The sequence below is a fragment of the Ascaphus truei genome, chromosome 2 (genome assembly GCF_040206685.1).
Source record: "Ascaphus truei isolate aAscTru1 chromosome 2, aAscTru1.hap1, whole genome shotgun sequence".
NCBI classification, from domain to species: domain Eukaryota; kingdom Metazoa; phylum Chordata; class Amphibia; order Anura; family Ascaphidae; genus Ascaphus; species Ascaphus truei.
This window is the reverse complement of record NC_134484.1, coordinates 67745215-67765048: the sequence shown is the minus strand read 5'-3', so window position 1 is coordinate 67765048 and position 19834 is coordinate 67745215. Positions and strand designations below refer to the sequence as shown.

General features: G+C 43.4%; 1 protein-coding gene and 1 long non-coding RNA gene across 2 annotated transcripts in view; one reads left to right on the top strand and one right to left on the bottom strand.

The window, feature by feature from the left end:
- The window catches only part of LAPTM4B (lysosomal protein transmembrane 4 beta), a 93281-nt gene that overhangs the window by 16980 nt on the left and 56467 nt on the right, over window positions 1-19834 (top strand). The window lies entirely within an intron of this gene.
- Window positions 18253-19834, bottom strand: part of LOC142480363 (uncharacterized) — a 54334-nt gene continuing 52752 nt past the window's right edge. The window contains exon 3 of the long non-coding RNA XR_012795017.1: window positions 18253-18551. This is a non-coding gene — a long non-coding RNA (uncharacterized LOC142480363). The remainder of the gene's footprint in view (window positions 18552-19834) is intronic.

Sequence of the window (19834 nt, the reverse complement as noted above, 5' to 3'; positions counted from 1 at the left end):
CATAGATAACACACATCCAAATGTCTTGGAAGAAAGTGGTCGCAGCTTTAATTATAAATACAATATGCAACCAAAATTAGGGCTACTCATCTAAGTTGTTCTGCCCACAACAACATAAAGCCCGGGAATATCCCTGGTTTATTCCTCTACATGCCAACAGTCGCCCGGGCCATTTGGTCCAAAAGACGCACCACCACTTGAAGATCACTTGAAGATCACCACCATACCGGCCTCCCAAGCCGGGTATCACACCGCCTTCCCAATAACCAACAATTCAGAGGTACCTTATTCCTCCCTATAATGGCTAATTAATGGGAAATGGATTCATTTAATGAGTTAGACTATATATGATTGCTAGTGCTAAATAAAAATCAGTGATGAAGACTCCAAATCAGTAACTCACAGAAAATACAGGGAGGGAGAGTGAGACTTCTAACTGGTCCAGGTGATGAAGAGGTAGGAGCAACTTTTGGCCCCTTCGTATATACTGTACTTTCTGCTTCACTCCTCCCACCCCCTTACCCCAATCAAAAACAACCTCTCCCTATCCCCCCCTCGGCAGCAGTCGTGCTCAGGCCTTGGGGACTCTATCACTTCTGTATGCCACGAGTAGTAGTCAATCGTAAGTTAAATGTGTCAGTGCAGCAGCTAAAAGGCTCAAGTCTAGCTTTTAAAAATATATAAATCATACATTTTACAAAAAATATTATCCTGTACTATTGAGTCTCTTTTATGATAATCCCTGCTGATAGATTACCTTCACTTTACAATGGCTCCGTTCTCAAACTTAAAGTAATGTGGTAATAGTCCCGGCAATAAAGACTCCATTCTCAACTTTCAAGCAGCACTGCATGCACGAGGGACCTTCTCCCCATAACCTACTTTACTAAATGAAGATGTTGTACTAAATGTAATAATATTCAAAATCATGATATACTGCAAGGTATCCACAGGCCCTAATCTTTATCATTAAACCAATCATATAACTTTACGCAGATCTAACACAGCAATCATTGCAAGTACCATCTACTGTAGTTGATGCCCACTGGTTCCAGAGATATTTACCTTTTTATGTGCTAGTAAATTGAGAATATTCAGTGTCAGACATTAATTTCTCTCCTTTTGAAGGGCATTGAGGGTTATTTGAGAAACAATTGTAAAAAAATGACACAGTTACCCTGGCAACTTATCTAATAGCTGGTAGTTTATATTATTTTAATGGGACTAATTATGTGTTAGTGAGCTACAACAGTATAATTTGACATCTGTTACCTTATAACAATAGGGATAGCTATGTGGAAGTCTTCCCAGATTCCTCTTGTTTATAGTTACTCGCTACTCTGTATTTACCATTGGTGAGCAACATGATACACATCCTTTCAGCCCTAAATGGGTCGTAAATAGTCTTTTGCCATCTAACCGCTCAATATAACTCCTGCTATCTCCCCATATAACCGCTCCCTATAACTCCTGCTATCTCCCCATATAACCGCTCCCTATAACTCCTGCTATCTCCCCATATAACCGCTCCCTATAACTCCTGCTATCTCCCCACATAACCGCTCCCAATAACGCCTCCTATTGCCCCATATAACCGCTCCCTATAACTCCTCCTATTGCCCCATATAACGGGTCTGTGTAACATCTCTCTCTGTGTGCTGATCTGTCTCCCCCCCTCTCTCTCTGTGTTGATCTCTCCTCTCTCTCACTGTACCCCCCCTTTTCTCACTTTTCCCCTAATCTCTCACTATTTCCCCCTCTTTCTCACTTTCCCCTGTTCTGTTTCAATACACGCCCCTCCCCCCGCCCCCGCTGTGTCCCACTTTCCGCTTCCCCCTCCTCTTTCTCTGTCTCCCCTCTCACTGTCTCCTCCATCTCAACTCTATCACTCAGTCATTTCCACTCCACTTGTCAATAAATAATTGCAGTTTCCTATTGGTCCATTGGAGTGAGATTTGTTGGATAGCAGCCATATTGATTTCCCAAAAGGAAGCAAACATACTGGCACATAAAATGGTAAATATCTCAGTGTGACACGACCTTAACCCTTGTCTAAAAGGGCTCCAAATAGAAAGCCTGTACCTGGTTTATGAGTCCAGCAGGGAGCTGGTTAATTGCAGCTACAGACAATTAGCATTCAGGTACAAAAGCCTCCTGCTTAATCTGCAGAGGATTGCTGTAGCCCATGGAAGGTGTTTGCTGACAGAGAGGGATCCCAAGGAACCAGACCCTCTATTCCAGGACACAGCGGTTACTGAAACCTGCCAGGGGGCGCATCCCCATGTACACCAACCCAGACCTGGACTGAGGACTTTGTGTCAGAGGCTGGTAAGAGGCCTATCCTCCCAGCCCTGGGGATAGGGACTGAGAAGTGTGTGTAAGCCCTTACAAAGGGATAGGCTGTTATGTTTATTTGTGTGTTGCCTTAAAGTGTGTTGTTTTTTAAAGATACGGGCTAAATAAAAGCCACTGTTTAATTCCCCAATCTTGGTCTCCCTGGTTTCACCTCTGCACTTGAGCGGAGAGGCGGGACATGTGTCTCGGTCCCAGCGGCTCTGGGGTGGCCAGGTCAGCATAGGCAGGAATTTGGGCACGTGCGTAACTTGGGCCTTCTGCAATTGCCACCTCCAGTGCGTGGGTGGGCCCGTCTACCTCCGGCACCCGGGTGGGTCAACTGCCCTTCGATGGCCCAACTCCATCTGCTCTACAGAGTTAGAGCTTTCTCCCTCCATGGGAATTTCAGGTACTAAGGCCCCCTCCCCTCCCTGCTGAACTACCTTTCTGTACATGACTCAATTTTTTAACTTCACACTGAATATATTTATCACGCTGGTGTATGCGTATGAAAAGTTTATAGCATTTCACAAATGCATATACTGTATAACGCTTATTGAAGAATTTCCTGTATGGGGAAGAGGGGGGAAACTTCACTACAACTGTATATCAAAGGGAATATGTCTAAGGCTAAGGCCCCGCTCCCAGAGTCAGCACTCCCACACTGCAGACAGGCGGTGCGCTGACACTACACAGACCGCGATATGCGGTCTGTAGGGAGCCGGAGCGGGAGGTGGGCGGGAGTGGGAGGATTGACAGAGAGGGGGGGCGTGGCTTGAGCGGAGGGACCTGCTACTCTCCCCCCCCCCTCCCTCCCTCCACGGGCTGCAGGAGGGAGCTGCTGATGGTAAGTAAAACACACACACACTCAGGCACTCATACATACACACACAGACACACACACAGGCAGGCACTCACGCACTCATACACACACACACACACACGCGCGCACACACAGGCAGGCACTCACGCACTCATACACACACACACAGACAAAGGCAGGCACTCACGCACTCAGGCACACACATACACACAGACAGGCACACACACACTCAGACACACACACAGACAGGCACTCACGCTTTCACTCCACACTCCTCCCCGCTCCCCGAAGCCTCTCCTCCTCCCGAAGCCTCCCCTCCCCATTGGCTCACAGCCACACCATGTGACGCGTCAACGCTAGACATCACCATTTTCTTGTGTCCCCTAGCGGCTGACGCGCCACAGTGTGTAGTGCGCTGTGCTGCCAGGGGGGACCGGGACCGGCTCGCGAGGATTCCCCTGCTGGTGGGGAACTCACGTGTGGCCGCCCGCCCGGGAACGAGGCCTATTGCTAAGAGGTGCTACCAGAGGATTGGGAGTATTGTAACAAAAGGGGCGTAGCTGAGAGAAAAGCATTGCTGCCTCTTTAGTTGGTGCACACCCCAATAGAATTCATGCTGATGCAAATTATCATAGACAAAGTATTGATGTCTCGTTGCTTTGATATAGTGCAAGTTATGATGTATCACAGAGAAACAAGTTAAAACGTATCTTTTATTAGAAAAATCTCAAATAGAATCAGCTGGACGTTAAAAGCTAGTTAAGGCAGTTGCGGTAATGGATTTGTATCAGTATGCATGTATGTACAGAATACAGTATCTTTATTTATTTAGCACCATTAATGTACATTGCGCTTCACAGCAGTCATATACGTGACATAATCATATACATAACAAATAATACAAGTAACACATAATGGGAAGAAGTGCTTCAGACATAAAAGTAACATTAGGAAATGGAGTCTCTGCCCGAAGAGCTTACAATCTAATTGGTAAGTAGGAGACAGTATGAATAAATAAATGTTTTTCTGCAAAGCATAGAGATACATTTTGGGGAACGTAAAGCAAGGTAATGGGCTGTATTGGTTGTGGCCCTGATTAGTTTGGTCTGCCTTGGTGCATAGTGCCTGGTTGAGGGACACTACCGTACAATCATGTTTTCCAAAAGATTCTAACTGGAAATAATCTGTTTCTAACTGTTACTAGCACATAGGGAGAACATGTGCAGATATTAATGGGATGACAGTTCTAGGAATTGGGGGGAGGTGAGACAAACCATTTCCAGCCAACACTGCCGCTAAAGCAGCAGAAATTGTTGTTTTGAATAGGTCTGAAACAGGGGTTCTCCGGAGCTGAAGCATGTTTATTTCAGCTCCATGACCCCGGCTTCCCAAGATACAGTACATACAATTGCAGGGTTGCCGGTGGTGGCCTTGCAGGTTTAAATGTCCTGGTTACGCAGGACAGTAGGTAGCCACACTGGATGATGCAGGATCTTTAAATTCGCCATTTCAATAGCACCACATAGCCCAGCCGGAGCTGCTACCGGTTAGAAAGAGCATCGCACAGCAGATGCTAATGCCAATTTTCGACTATGGGGACATAGGATACAGCTCAGCACCCCAAACCCACATGAGCAAAACTTGTTCTCCAATGCAACTATAACACACATCACTGCGATATGCTCAAAGAACAAGATTGGTAATCACTTGAGTCTAGGCACAAAGTTCACCTTTCCTGTCTTGCCTTCAAATACTTTCTGGGCAAGCTACCCATCTATCCGACCAAGCTCCGAACCCCAACCACTTGCAGCACTTATCATCTGAGATCTGACTCCAAAAGACTATTCATGGTCCCAAAGCTCAACAAAGTATCCGGCCGTTCCTCCTTCTCTTACCGTGCACCCCAAAACTGGAACAACCTACCGAAGACTCTCACAGCCGCCACCAGTTTAAGTTCTTTCAAATCTAAGGCTGTCTCACATTTGAATCTGGTCTGTAACTGTTTCATTCGCCTATAATATATATTTTCTTTAACTGTGCATGCAATGTCTTGTATGTAATGTATACCCAGCTCACTTATGTAACTGTATTTGTAACCATGTATAATTTGTCTTAACTCTACCCCCAGGACATACTTGAAAACGAGAGGTAACTCTCAATGTATTACTTCCTTGTAAAATATTTTATAAATAAATATTATTGTACAACAGTACAGTAATATATGTTAAGTTTCAGGATGCAGGGTTGTTATCCACATAATTATGAGCTGTTGCCATTAACTGAAGCATCCTAGTTGTCGTCCTCCTTGCTATACAAGTTGGACCAGTGCAGCTGTTGCTAGGATTCCCTGAAGAATTTTACTTGGCTAGTAGCTGATTTTTGCAAACGTCATTACAAAAGAAAAATAATATGCAACTCTAGTGGTTTTCATTTTAACATTTTGTTCAGCTGTTTTTTTTTACAGTAGAAAAGAGCAGACAGTGTTTATAATGTAGTTAAACCTACAATTTTCTACCTCTTCTGATAATAGTTTTCAGAATGATGATGCGAGAACCCTGCCAACTTTCAGGGGAACAATTAGGAATGCCAGTAACATTGATTTGTTACCAAAGAACACTTTGTTCAGCACAAGAATTGAAGAAGTACAGTAATGTAGTAAAAAGGAAGGGGTCTGGAATAGCTTGTGTGAAATGGAGAAACTAGAGAAGCCTCATTATACCAGGGGGGGAGAAGAGGGGGGGGGAGAAGGGGGGGGAGAGAAGAGGGGGGGAGAGAAGAGGGGGGGAGAGAAGAGGGGGGAGAAGAGGGAGAGGGTGGGGGAGAGAGGGCGGGGAGAGAGGTGGGGGAGAGAGGTGGGGGAGAGAGGGCGGGGAGAGAGGTGGGGGAGAGAGGGGGGAAAGGAGGGGTAGGGTGAACGGGGGAACGGGGGGAAGGGGGAGGGGAGGGGGGAAAGAAATTAGCGCGGGTCATTTCCGGAGACCTCCTGCTTACCAACTACTAGAACTCCCCCCCCCCCCCCCCCCCCACAGGCTCTGCTGCTTTAACTATGTAAAACAGCTAAAATAAATATAATATACCAATGTTGCTAAAAAAGTAGACCAATTCAGTCATAGAACACATACTGTATCCTAACATTATTGCAGAATGTGAGATTTGCATGATAGCAATTTTATTGCCAAAAAAAGTAACTGCCACAACCACAATATCAAATATCCGTGAATATAAAATACATATGCATTTCGGTTAGAGGCTATTTTGGATGTCACACCTACCTGAGGAAAAAAGGCAGCAGCAGTAATAATTTGGACTGGCTACATTTAAGTGAAGCTTCAAATAACAGGGCAGCTCTGCATTTATAAGGTGCCGAGGATGTGCTGCCAGATTTCTGATCCTATAAGTGTCTTAATATCTGAAGTGTAACTCTAATTAATCTAGGTATTCTGCGGTGCTCTAGTTATTAGTTACAATGAGAAGTTCCCTGTGATATTCACTGCGTATTATTAGGCATCTCTATGTTAATCAGATAATATTGATGTTTTATTAACAACACCCACCTATTTACTAAAAGTGCCAAATTAGGGGGAAAATATTTCTAAATTGCATTCACTTTTTCTTTATATGACCAAGTTTCAAATTTCAATGTGAATATATTTCTTATCTATTTCCTATAATGCTAAATATTTGCGGAAACACGTTAAAGGTGAATGTCATTTTGTATTTCTACATTGTTGCTAAATAACATCCCTAAACTGGCAGGTCTTTGTATGCTGTTTAGCCTTTGATACAAAGCATAAAAAGAAAAAAAAACAACTCATGTTAATTCTGAATCACAAACAAAGCAAAAGCCTATTTTTTTTTATCACAAAGGCACTGTAATTTTGCACACAAATTATGATGCAATAAATCCTTTATATGTCTCATGAATGTCTTTACTTATATAGCGTCTACAGCTTTACTTAACATTTTTAAAGAGAGACAATACATTACAGGGAATTATAGTACAATAAATAAGATCAGACAATAGGAAAGGAAATCCCTGCCCCGGAGAGCTTACAATCGAAGTGGTATGTTGGGAAATTTACAGACAGCAGGCGAGGGAATAAGTGCAGTAGATAGCAGTCATTGGTAGGCGTTCCCGTGAGTGTAGGACAGTACAGTATGATACTCAGATGTGAACATACTGAGGGTTTTATGCTGGAGATTTGCATTGAAAGTGCAGTTCAATTTAGCAACCTGTACGGGATTTGAAATAAAGTCAAAGCACTTAGCCATGTAACACCCTGCATTTATACAATTTTTAGTATTTGCTTCACAACTTGAGATATGTTTCACATAATTACATAGAAGGTATATTTGGCTTACATAGGGCCTCACAAAAAGAGGCCCAGTGAAAGTGCTGGAGAAGGAGGGGGGGAGGCAGTAACAATGAGGCCAGCAGAGGGTTTAGATACAGCAAGTGAAAGGAGATCTTGCTCCTATCCCCACATTTGCAGACTTTAGCCCATTAGTTGTGTATATGCTTAATATGTTTTTGCATTGTGTCACCCCCTACTTTCTTTTGAAATAGAGATGACAACCGTATTTTTATGAAAATGAAAGAAGGAACACTCACGCTGAAATAATTGGTATTCTGCGATGGGTGCTCGCAGGACCTGGGTTCCAGGTGGTATGCGGAGGAGAAGAAAAATGCAGCGCTCCCATGGTCTTCATACAAAGGATAATTTAATCCCAGATAGAGATGACACCATTATATTGATGTCATGGCGTTCCATATAAGCATTATGCTACAAAGTCTTTTGCAGTTTCTGTTCTATTTCTACTGCAAATTTGAGTGGAATGTTTCCATGTTTCGGGACACTTGGGGGGTTATGATTATTTATGTAGCAGAAGTAGTCATCAATGTTGTTCACCTATTTAGACACTGTTGAATTAAAAGTGTTGTTAAACAGTATATCACTGACCACAGTCATGGTAAACATACCTCTAGAAATGTACGTGAAAGCGAAAAGGAACTCTCAAAGTATTTCTTCAAGGAACGTGTGGATAAGCTGGTGAAGATCTGGCATATTGGCTGTAGTATCTACAAAGACATATAGAGTATGTAGATAATGATGGGTCTAAATGAGTGCACGTTGTAGAAGTATACAACAGACGACAGAGAAGCCCAATGCTACATACAACATGCCAAAAATACACAGTAAAATACTTATATATTCTCTTGAAAAAGGGTCATTTAGTTTAACCCTTGAGCCAAAGCGTAAGCTTGCGAGCCACGACAAGGCAGACACCTGTTTGCAAGTTCTAACACTACCAGATGAAATACTAATATATATCTCTATTAGGATTACAATTCTCATTTACCTCTATTAGGAGGGAGAAAGACCACATTGGATCTATATCCAGTAGAATGAAAGGACCTACTAACTTGGGAAGTGGGGAGGGGCGGTCATATGCCACGCTCAATAGCACTCCTTTTTGACACTTATATACATATATATATTTTGTGGGGGCTCAGGGGTTCCCAAAAAGAGCTTGCTGGGGTTCTGTGTTTTGTTCATGTTGTAGAAGTACCAGATGGACATGGGAGGGGGGAAGTGGGTTTAGTTAAAAAAAAAATTTAGTAAAGGTTTGTCAGGAGTCATATCATTGTTATGATATTTGTCATGTACGACACACCTGTGAGCACGTGGCTTATATATGACAAGGGTTTGTACACACAACTATCTAGCTGACCCACTACTCCCTCCTCCCACCTTCCGCAGGGTCCCTCAAATGAGTAATATCCCTCCTCAATCCATCCCAATATATATCTTAAATCGCTGGCACCTCCAAGCATACAAAAAAGGTCTAATCTCTAGGATCCTTTGTCCCTGCTTACTAAGACAAATATGTAATTAGCACACAAAAGTCTATTGTAGCAAAATATGTCAGAAAATATACTTATTCTTCAAAGCATGCACAGTTCAAAGCCCAAAGACAATACTACAATTTCATTTTAGATTTAATATACAAAAATAGTACAGTGCTTTTGTTACAGAAAAAGATTATTACAAAAACATACAGTACAATATATGCACACAGTTCATAAAATAAAAGGATAAAACAATCAGAAGTTTCTAAAATACATCAGCATATGTTTGGGTTCTCTCAAAAAGGCTATGAATATAAAATATGAGATTTCACGTGTGTATAAACACTGCCTTGGTTGATGATCTGAATTAATATTCTAAATACATGGGTTTTATCTTAAAATCCTTCTGCAATGAGCACAGCATAAGACCTTAATATCCCCATCACCAATCTCCAGTGACACCTTTATGGCTTGAGGGGAACAAAATTACTTTCTTAATCAAAAGGTGCCTGAATATAGAACATTTCCCATATCTTTAGTTCTATAATACTTAGAAGAATGTCATCTTCACTGTTGCATTGGTAGAAATGAAATACACATGTGGATACTACCTTTGATGTGTTTAAAGCTAAGTTTGATAGACAAATTGATCTGTCCTTGTGCGGGTGCAAATCATGGATAGTTTAGTATTATTTAATTTGTCTGATCGCAAATGTTACAAAGATATATTTGCAATTCTTGTGACTAATATCAGATCTGCGATATTTTATATTTAGTAAACTTACACAGACTTTTGGACAGTCTTCCTGGCCACACCCTTTGCCACTGTCTAGAACATAAAGGAATTCCTTAAAAGTTATATTAAAAGGTTTCTTGTTTATTTCTACTGTCACAAAAGAGTTGTGAGTCCCCAATTTCCTAAACCAGACGTTGGCCCCAGATAACCTCACTTCTAGATAAACACATAAAAACCAGTGACCTCACCTGCCATACAACAATTCCTTGTATTTTTAAGATGTAACCTGCAACGCAAATTAACCGCTAGTATGCCCGATTATTAAAACATTGAATATTTTCTGGCCTTACCATGACAATCATATACAGTATGTTGTTTAAACCATAATAAGTATGTCTAACCCTGAATAGGATTGACGAGGACATCAATAATTTCAGACAGGGGAGGATGTAACCCACCCTCTTGGGTATGGCTATCAATGGGTAAATTTCATTATGGGTAATGTGAATATGCCACTTTTTTCGTCTATATCAAACCCCTTAGGTATGTGACCACTTAAAGGGAGGAGTTAATTCTATGGTATAAAAACATTAGCCGATTCCTCCTAGAAAGTTCTAGTTCCGTTCAGTTATCTAAGTGTTAGGAAAGCTCTTGCTTAGTCTGAACCTTATGAGTATTTTATTAGAAGCAATGTAGCTAGTGACAACTCAGTCACCCTACAGGGTCTTTTCTCCCACATGAAAGACAGGAAACGAGGTACCCAAAACCTCTTTTAGTTTGCACAGATTTTTCCAGACATATGGAATTTACAAGAAAAAAGTTATATAGACACATATTGTTAAAAAAAAATAGCAATGTGTTAAGTCCCTTAGTTATTAACAATATGTGTCTGTCACTGAACTTAACCCTGGGATCAAGGCACTAGGCAAGACAAAGCAGTTTAATAAATAATTTTTATTCCAGCCGGAGCCAGCAAGCACACCACAGCACAAAAAACACAATCGGAACTATACTCAAAACGGGGCATACGGGGGGAATCCTATCTGACTACAATAGGTGCAGAGCACCACATCAAAGGCTTACCCAAGGCTTGCTTTCTCTCTCCGATGCAGTAGGGACCGACAGACCTCTCTGTGGTACAATTCAGGGCAGAGCACTTTCAAAAGTCCCACTAAAAAGTCCTGTTCTCTGCTTCTCTGGCACAGCTACAATCTTGTAGCACGAAAGCACTTTTGAATTTCCCGCTTTGTCGTGCTCTCTGTACCTCCTTCGGGTGTCTCCTGCAAAGCCTCGAAGCACACCACTTAGTTCACCTCCAGGGTCAGTGCTCCACCGCTCACTTGGACCCGACCGGGTTCCCCATTTCTATCTGCTCAGCTGCCATAGGAAAGCATGGTAGTGAGACTTGCGACAAATCACAGCGCAGATGCTGCTCACAGACGAATCAGGAAGCGAGGGCTTGTCTCCATAGGCCAATCAATTTTGGGTGGATAGTCCCCCGGCACGATCTCCGCAACTGCACACCATCTCCTTTGTCCCTGCACCTCTCCTCCCCCTCACGACTCAGCTGCAGCCATTTTGTCTGGACATGCGAGCTGTACAAAAGGTTTCCCAGCCCTGCATGTCCAGACACTTTGTCTCTTCTTTACTGTTATACAAATCACATTTTTTATTGTTGCAGTTACATTACACCCAGGACTAAAGAATACATTTTTGCATAGGATGCACGGGGCTACGGGGCATGTAAGAACAGGATAGCCCAGGGGTCTGGTGGCCAAATAAGCCAAAGGAAGGATGGCAAGAACTAGACTAACCTTTATTTTACTGTTCCCCTTGCCGTCACAGTATCTATATGTTTTTTTCCCCCTGTGCATTTCTTTTTTTGTCCACTAAATGTCTACGTATATTTTTGCAAAAGTTCCTGGCGCCCATCTTTTTCGCATCTTTCACACATTGCCAGGCTTGTGGCCAAAAACAAAGCTTTGGTAAAGCCCTGGAGCAGATATGTAACAGTGAATTCGGAAGCTCATTGTGGTGTTCCCTGAGTGTATATATCCCTGCAGCAGGGTAAGGGTTACATCTTGATAGGTAATGATAGGTAAAGTACCAGAGAGATACAGTTTAATTGTTAAACAGGTGAAATATGACCATGTGTTAAAAAGGCCCCATATACTTGTGCTGAATAAGTCTTTCGCGGATGAAGTAAGCTAATGAATGTCTCCAGTTCCCATTCTGTAAAAAAAAAAAAAAAGGGGGCGTGGTGTTAATTAGGGGGAATAGTAGCTTTAAATACAGAATAAAAATCCACAAAGTATTTCCTTTTCTGTGGTGTGAGTCTGCACTGCCCTTTAAACTCTACTGAGGGGTTTCCGCACACGTTATACTGTCATAGCCAAGTGGTTTGTTTATGTGGACAAAGCTTAGCAGTGACAAGGTTGCCAAAATTACATGCAGCGATTTTCAGTTAATTTAATTGCTTCTGAATCTTTGACTGTTTATAATTCATACTGTGCCTAATGGAATCCAATGTCAGCTTCAGGGCTAAATTTGTCCTCTAGACATCCCTTGTATCTCTTACTATTACTTACAATTCCATCAAACAAAAGTCTATAAAAAGCTCAACGCCTGAGAGGGCCCTCGTCTCCTTTGTCCTCTGTGTTTTAACTTAAGCATTTTTTAAGAACACTGATTGCATTGCAAGCAGCAGATCACTTTTGTATTCAGGATCCTGCTCAGTTGGTGGTTGTTTATTTGTCTTTTGGTAAAATTATTTGCTTTGCTTATTATTTGGTAGAACACTTATCTGACTTGTGCTTGAATACTTACTTTTAGGCAAATCACATTTTCTTTTGAAGAGTTTTTTCGTCCCATTTGTGCCATTTTGCTATCATCCTTTTTGGCTAGATGGGGCTTTGACTAGTAGCCATTACTGGAGGAGTGATGCATAAGGTATTTTACATTATTATAGAATATAATTTTCTATTATATGTAACACCTGTTCGCCCTCCCACGGGAGATCTGGCCACAACACAGGTGTTCTCTGGTGCTGTAGCTCACCTGTTGGTTACAGGAGGTCTGAGTTGCTCCGCGGATGTTGTGTGGGAGCGGCAACAGGGCAGGCTTTTCCTCCTAGAGTGCAGTGCCTCCATCCCATGAGGATCCTGCTGTAAGCAGGATGGTCCCCACAGGCAATTCTCCTTCCCAATGTCCACACATTATTGGTGGTACAACGGCATCTTTATTGGGCACACAGCATGGCATCCTCCATTTCTCCCAGGAGCAGATCCCAGAGGCTTGAGGCCCCAAGAGTCCATCCTCAGCTCCTTTACCTTCTTGCAGGGAAAATGGTATCCACCATACCACACCTAACCACAGTTAGTAAGCTCCTGATCCAGCTCCTCCTTAATTTGGTGGTGTCAGCTTTTATACACAGGTACTGACAGGCATCACACCATACTCATGTGACCCAGTAAGTACCCTCCTCAGGTATGACACTCCAACTGCCGGTTCTGGCCTGCCCCTGGATATGGCAACATAGTACTCATCCAGGCTGCAACTGCAGGCTAGGCCTTGCACAGGAGTTTAACCCCAACACTGCCTGTGTTGAGGCAAGTGGAAGGCTAAAGCAAGGGGCCCATGGCTACATATACTTTTTTTTTAGGTCTTTTTCCCTGCTGACTCACTTAGGGAACAGTAGTGTAACTGGACTTACATCTTTCTACTGTTGTCATGATGTACCACATCAATTATTAGTGCAGGGTAAATGTTATCATTATCATGATTTATACAGTGCCAACATATTCTGCAGACCAATACATTTGATGTGCAAAAGGTGATAAAATATAGAGGAAGTATAACATAAATATTACATGTTTCCACCCCTCTCAGGAAGATGTACTGCTGGCTACTGCTGTCTGTGATGTGTGCATACCTGTGAGGGTCCAGAAGTGCTGAGTGGTCCGCGATGGTGTGGGGAACAGGACAGGCTTTTGGTGAATTCAGCTTGCTTCTCAAGGTGTCAGCGCCTCCAGCTCCGGTGGGCTCCAGGGTTCCCAGACACAGTACCCACCAGAACAGACTTCTTTCACACCCCTGCCTAATAGACTGTAGACTCAGGTAGGGGTACACAAAAAGGGATGCTTTAGTGAGACATTTCCTGTGGATGGTATTACAGCAGATGCAGATTAGATTGATCTGGGTCCCAGACCTCTGGATGGTGCTTGGCTCTCTGGTCTCTCTCTCAGCCAGCCCATGAGGGACTGCCTGGCATGTCTCACTCCCAGCCGGGAGGAGCAGCACACACCTCCTCTCCCTAGGAGGGGTGGAGGAGAACTCTCTTTGCTTCCTCACCCAAGGAGGGTGGGAGCTGAACTGCTATAATTTAGCACTTCCTCTCTGATGCACCAAAAAGGGAGGGCACAAGGTCTGCACCATGATTGGTTATACGCAGACCCCTGTGTCACCACCACTCCGGTCACTCAGAGAGTCAGCATGAGGGGGTCAATACCCCTAGAAAAGCCTGCCACAGCCTGTAGCTACTAAGGACTTACGTGACAGGAGGTAGAGAGGCAGTCTGGACCAGCCATTGCTACTTACACATTATCATATGTTGGTACAATAGATAAGGTAGACTGTTTTGAGAAGCTTACAATCTAAAAGGACGGTGAATGGAGAAACATATCATAAAGCCACTGGGGTGTTTTTTTGTCTTCATATCTTATGATAGGTGTTATCGTAGAGGTAGCAGGAAGATAGGTGTTATGATAGAGGTAGGAGGAAGTTAGGAGGTATGGTAGAGGTAGGAGGAAGGTAGGTAGTATGGTAGAGATAGGAGGAAGATAGGTGGTATGGTAGTGGTAGGAGGAAGATGAGTGGTATGGTAGAGGTAGGAGGAAGAAAGTTGTTATGGTAGAGGTAGGAGGAAGATGAGTGGTATGGTAGAGGTAGGAGGAAGATAGTTGTTATGGTAGAGGTAGGAGGAAGATAGGTGGTATGGTAGAGGTAGGAGGAAGATAGGTGGTATGGTAGAGATACGAGGAAGATAGGTGGTATGGTAGCGGTAGGAGGAAGATGAGTGGTATGGTAGAGGTAGGAGGAAGATAGTTGTTATGGTAGAGGTAGGAGGAAGATGGGTGGTATGGTAGAGGTAGGAGGAAGATAGGTGTTATGGTAGAGGTAGGAGGAAGATAGTTGTTATGGTAGAGGTAGGAGGAAGATAGTTGTTATGGTAGAGGTAGGAGGAAGATAGGTGTTATGATAGAGGAAGAAGTCTGAGAATATGAGGAGGGTGTCAAATAGGACTCGTTAAAGATGCAACTTAGGGTCCTTTGACTGTGTGATGGATTGAGGAAAGTCTGATGGTGCTGGGCACTGAGTTCCATTTGTCATGCTCAACTCCTGCAAACTCTTTGAGGCAGATTAAGAGGGGAGAGGACATGTGGGGCAATATTTGTAGATGAAGTCCAAGATGTCTGAAAGGGTAGAATTGTGGAGAGAATTTAATGTGAGGATAAGGAATTTTGAGTCATTGATATGGGGAGCCCCACCACCACAGTGAGCCGCCGAACACCCCCGTGTCCCCGTACCTCCACCGAGGGGGTGGGTGAAGAGAGTCAGGAGAGAGGGGGGCAGGACCCTGAGAATAACACACACACACACACACTGACACACACACTGACACACACACACACACACACACACTGACTGACTCACACAAACACACACCGACTAACACACACACTGACTGACACACACACACAGACACACACACACTGACTGACTGACACACACAAACACACTGACTGACACACACAAACACACTGACTGACACACGCACAGCCCTGTCTGCAGCTCTGTGGGGGTGGGGGGGCGGGGTGAAGAGTCAGGAGAGAGGGGGGCAGGACCCTGAGAATAACACACACCACCCAGAGAGACACACACACAGACTGACATACACACATACTGACACACACACACACTAAAACACGCACACACTGACTGACACACACACCCACACACACTGACTGACACACACACTGACTGACACACACACTGACTGACACACACACACACACACACACACACACACACACTGACTGACACACACACACTGACTGACACACACACACACACACACACATACACACACTGACTGACACACACCACACACACACACACTGACTGGTACACACACACACTCACTGACTGACACACAAACACACTGACTGACCCACACAGCCCTGTCTGCAGCTCCGCGGGGGGGGGAGGTGAAGAGAGTCAGGAGAGAGGGGGCAGGACCCTGAGAATAACACACACCACACAGAGATACTCACACACAGACATTGACTGACATACACACATACTGACACACACACACTGAAACACGCACACTGACTAACACCCACACCCACACACACTGACTGACACACACACACACACACACACACACACACACACACACACACACACTGACACACACATACACTGACTGACACACACACACTGACTGACACACACACACACACACAGTGACTGACACACGTACACACACACACTGACTGACACACACACACACACACTGACCCACACACACACACACAGTGACACACACTGACACACACACACACACACACACACACACACACACACACACACACACACACACACACACACACACACACACACACACACACACACACACATACACTGACTGACACACACACACTGACTGACACACACACACACACACAGTGACTGACACACGTACACACACACACTGACTGACACACACACACACTGACGGACACACTCTGACTGACACACACACACAAAGAAATTATATTTATTATAAATATAGAAGTGCAAATAGCTAAAACATGCGGTCTAAGTCAAACTTCTTTGCGTTTTGGCACTGAAATTGTGTTTTGATTATTAATTAAAAACATCACCATAACAAATACAATTTCTGTGACAAAACAGTGACAAAAGACAAAGACGTTTCACTTAAAATGTGCGTGCTCGGCACACACAAACTTTTTTTTATATGTTTTTGGGGGTGGAGTTTTTTAAATATGTTTTTTGGGGGTGGGTTTTTTATTTATGTATTTGCGGGTAGGGTTGTGTTTTTATAAATGTATTTTTTTTTTAATATGTTTTTGGGGGTGGGGAGAGTGAGAGGAGATAGGGGGTGAGTGAGGAAAAGATGCAGTGAGACAGAAGGGAGAGAAATAAATGGGTAGAGCGGGGTAAATAGAGGGGACTTGTGAGGTATGAAATAGGGTGGGGGGGGGCTTGCAAGACCACTGACAAGGGAGGGGGGCAGTCATAACTCTAGTCCTGAGCCCCGGGAAATCTGTCTGCGCCCTGACTGTCAATAGCAATAGAGGAGTCAGGTGCAATAAACTGGAAATGTGTTGGAACGGCTCATTGGCTGCTTTCATTAGGACAGTCTCAGTGGAGTGGTTAAGACAGAATCGAGAACCAATACATGAGGTGGAAACAGGAATCTTGCATGCATTTATATATGAGCCATTCGAGTCATTTGAATACAGTTGGGAGAATGGCAGTAGCTGGAAGGAGATGCAAAAGCGCACCAAGATGAGAGATAGATATTGTATTAGCAACAAATAATAAAAACAGGAGAGTGAACAGAGACAGCCCCAGCGCGCGGGTCTGATCTCTCAGAACTGAGATTACCCTTCATACTTCCTATGTGATGCCTTACTCCTGTGATAGACACCAGAATCGGGGATTATTAAAGAAATTTTATATGTAAGTTACTAATTTTATTATTTGTTGCTAATACAATATCTATCTCTCATCTTGGTGCGCTTTTGTGTTTTTTCTTGTTTTGCTGATATTGGTATCACCATCGGGGTTCCGGTGGAGACCACATTTGGAGGTGGGGGAGACACCTCATAAACACAGAAGCAGCAAGAGAACTGAGAGGGACCAACACTCCAAGTTTAAAGAGCCAGAGCGCGGACTGAACTTTTCATTGCTGGAAGGAGATGCTTGATCAAGCAAGGGCTCCTTCAGGGTAGGGGTTAAAAGATGAGGGCTATATTGCCAGTGCCGGGAGAGGTTGAAGAGGGTTAGGCTAGCAATAATATGGAGGAGAGATATGAAACAAAGCGTTTAAATGGGAGTCTTATTGGGAGAGAGAGGAGAGAAGGCAGGAGATATTTTCCATAGTCATTGGGGAGAAGGATGTGCGTATTGCCTTGGTCAAAACATCCAGGGGGAGCATGTGGGGAGATAAGAGAACAATATATATAATATAAGGGAGACGGCAAGTATTTTATGGATATAAAAGCAGTGTCTTGGCTCTTATGGTTGATCTACTCACAGGAGCAAGGTGATATTTTGAGCAGTTGGCAAATTGGGTTGCCACCCTTGAAGATATCTATGAGCTGTACCCCCCTAGCGATTCTCCGTCGGCAGTGTATGTATAGAGAGAGGGAGAAAACTACATAGTGCGATCAATATGATAGTTTATATTTGAAAAAACACAATAAAAATGCGCACTTACAATTTTCACAAAAGTTAAAAGCATGTATCACAATATGTGAATGGAGGATCTCCCGAAACAGCTCACCGCCTCCTACAGGTCAGTCTGCTGGCTTCCACAGCTCTGCGTCCTGGACCCGAGCTTCCTTCTGCGCGCCCGTCTGCAAGATGTGACGTCATTGCATTCAGAGCTGGTTCTACGGATCGTCTCCAAGACCAAAATTGGTCCACCGGTAAAACTCTACGCGTTTCGCCTCAGCTACCAAACTGTTTCTCGGCTTCAGTGAGGGCACATGTTTCTGTGGATTGATATGATTTTGTGTCAAATGACGCAATTTTTGTCTTTACAATTGGTCATAAAGTGGAGGTTCGTGTAAGTGAGCAAGAAGAGGGATGAAAATGAGTAAAAGCAGAGTGCATATAACGCAAAACGCTTGTGTGCTTGTTTGGCAAGCACAGCATTGTCGGCGGGAGATTCGTAGTGGATAAAATATAGTTTTGGCGTTTTGCAGTTAAGCTGTATAAGGTACTGAAAGACAGTTTAAGGGTTCATGCTTTTAGATCATTCAAGGAGTAGCCCTGACAACAGATTCTGTCATTAAAAGCTTCACATTTCCGTGTAGTGTTAGCATGAATGCTATTCATTTGTAAAGCAGGTAATAAATATTCCTAAAAGACTGTTCCAACTGTGTCCTTGTCTCCATGCAAGTATTAAGCCACGTTTTCATTAGTGATAAGTAGATATTGGCCGTCAATGCAGTTCCATTAGTTCTGTCTCACGCACACACACACAATGTAATGCACACTATTCATTAGCGAAGCAGAGTAACTGTAAATTGTTCCTACGTTAAATTAGCAGATTCTTGACATTTAGAATTCATAATCAAACAATATGGGAATAGTGGTAAATCTTTCTGAACAGGAATGAGCGTGCACTGTACGTTTAGAATTTTACTAAGAAATGCCTTTGTGAGATCTTGCTATGGACACATAGGGATATACTGTATTTGCTAAGCAGCCTTCTGCCATAAGACATCATCTAGCACTGGAAGACCCCTTACATCCCGTTGACTTCAATAGACTGTAAGGGGCCTTCCAGTGCTGAAAGGTGTCTTATGGCAGAAGACTGATTAGTAAACATGGACCCAAATGCTGCAGACAGTTCTACCTCTCACACATTCACTGAACAGTCTCTGTGAGTAAAAGAAGTACAGGTGTACATAGTGTACGATAAATACTGCTGTGTCCTGGGAGATGAATAAGTACTGCACAGATCTTGTTAGGGTTGGTTATTTTATAGTTGCGTGTCTCGGTCAGGAAACGTTATGGGCCATGAGGGAATAATACCTCTACAGGTCCAACAGGAATATAAATCCACTGGTATGGAGCTGTAGTTTCTCTACTGTCCTTTAATCTTTCCGTGTTCATGTGATGTCAGAAAGCTCCTTTTCCAGTCTCTAGCTGCAGGGAGAAGCTAATAAATTGATCTTTGCTTGCCCCCTGCTTATTTATTACAAAGTCAGCTGTGAGAAGAAAGGAGTTGGGGGCAAGCAGACACAGCTTTGTTAAATAAACATAGATA